Below are 1553 nucleotides of genomic sequence, written 5' to 3'. Positions count from 1 at the left end.
GATAGTGGAAAAGCAAGCCTTTGGAGGAGGGCTTTTTTCTCACTACTAATAGGGAGAACCTGCCAGCCAATATAACTTCTCCAATAAGAACAATCATCTTATTTATTTTCCATTGTAATTTCTCACAGGAATTTGTAGGGTGCTGTTGAGTAGTTTTTGCATTTAAACACTGAATTACTTAGATCCTATATGAAATAATCTACTACAATGAAACATTGTATTGTAAGGTTTTTTTCAGCTTGAAAGATTCTAGGATCTAGTAGGATTTAATGCAGAGTATCTCTGCTTGGAGTCAATGTTTTTAGGTAGGTAATTTTATTTTAGGAAGGAAAATTATTTTTTTTTTACGAAGAGAATTATAACCAGGGAGTCTCTGTGGCGCAATAGGTTAGCGCGTTCGGCTGTTAACCGAAAGGTTGGTGGTTCGAGCCCACCCAGGGACGGGTTCTCCCCTTTCCTCTGCCCATGGCAGGAGGGTTGGAACTACAGGGTCTTTATGGTGCCTTCCAACCCAAACCATTCTATGAAAGATTGCAAAACAAATTCTCTGTTAGCCTCAGGCTCATTAAAACACTAGTTTGCTGAAATATCAGCAATGGATTAACACAATAAAATATTTCCATGGGTCATTATTTAAAGATGAAATGGCACAGAAATTGTTTAATTTAAGCAGAATATTACAGAGCGTTCCTTAGGGTTCACATTGTTCTGTCATATCTGTTTGTCTATATGGTACTCTGTTGGGTTGCTGTGAGCTCTAATGGGTCTATGTAATTTTATGATGTTGAAATGTAAAAATATATATGTACATAAAATATCAACGTGGGCTACTGTGCACCTCAGGCTTAGCAAAGAAGTGTCATTTAGGAATTAATAGATAGGTGAGTAGTTGTGCCATTTCCAGAAATTTTGTGTAAAAGCCTGGTGAGTTGGAATCTACAGGACAGCTGTTATTGTTTGCTTCTAGCTTTAAATCTCCTGTGCATGGCACACTTTAATAATTGCTCTAATGACAGGCATATGGATCTAAGTTTTTGATGTGATGTTTTTGCTTATGCTTTAAAAACACTTGTACTGAGAGGCTTTAACAGAATATGACTTTCTCTAAAGCCTAAAACCAGAACAAATCCATATGCAGTGAAAGCACTGAAGCCTATATCCTTCAGCAGCTCTCTCTTGTTACCATTTTATGAGTCAGCCATTCTCTCATGGGGAAAACTGATAGGGCTCCCTCTCCACTGCCCATCTGCCTGTTTTCACGGTATGTGCAAGAATTTAATCATTCTGAGATGTCTTTGTTTCTATAGTCCTGGAGCATAAGGTTCTAATTACTAGGAAAGAGGCAATCAAAATGCTGTTTTCAAAGTTGAAGGCAAAAACTCTAGCATACTACCAGCTTGGGAGCAGGAAGCAGATAGTTAGCTGGTAAAGGGGTGAGCCAGTAGCCAAGAAAAAATGCTGGCCTTAATCTAGATGCAAAAGAGCAGCTAATAAAACCAGAAGAGATCTTTGGTCTTGTCTGTTGGCTTTGACAGAGTGCTTCCACTCTACAA

General features: G+C 38.4%; 1 non-coding gene across 1 annotated transcript; it reads left to right on the top strand.

Moving 5' to 3' along the window:
* The first annotated feature begins 369 nt into the window (after positions 1-369).
* On the top strand, positions 370-443 carry TRNAN-GUU. The gene has a single exon. It is a non-coding gene; the product is annotated as a tRNA-Asn (tRNA).
* Positions 444-1553: the final 1110 nt, after the last annotated feature.

The sequence above is a fragment of the Fulmarus glacialis genome, unplaced genomic scaffold, assembly GCF_000690835.1.
Source record: "Fulmarus glacialis isolate BGI_N327 unplaced genomic scaffold, ASM69083v1 scaffold8023, whole genome shotgun sequence".
Classification (NCBI taxonomy): Eukaryota; Metazoa; Chordata; class Aves; order Procellariiformes; family Procellariidae; genus Fulmarus; species Fulmarus glacialis.
The sequence above is the reverse complement of the archived record's forward strand: the minus strand, read 5'-3'. Positions and strand labels throughout refer to the sequence as shown.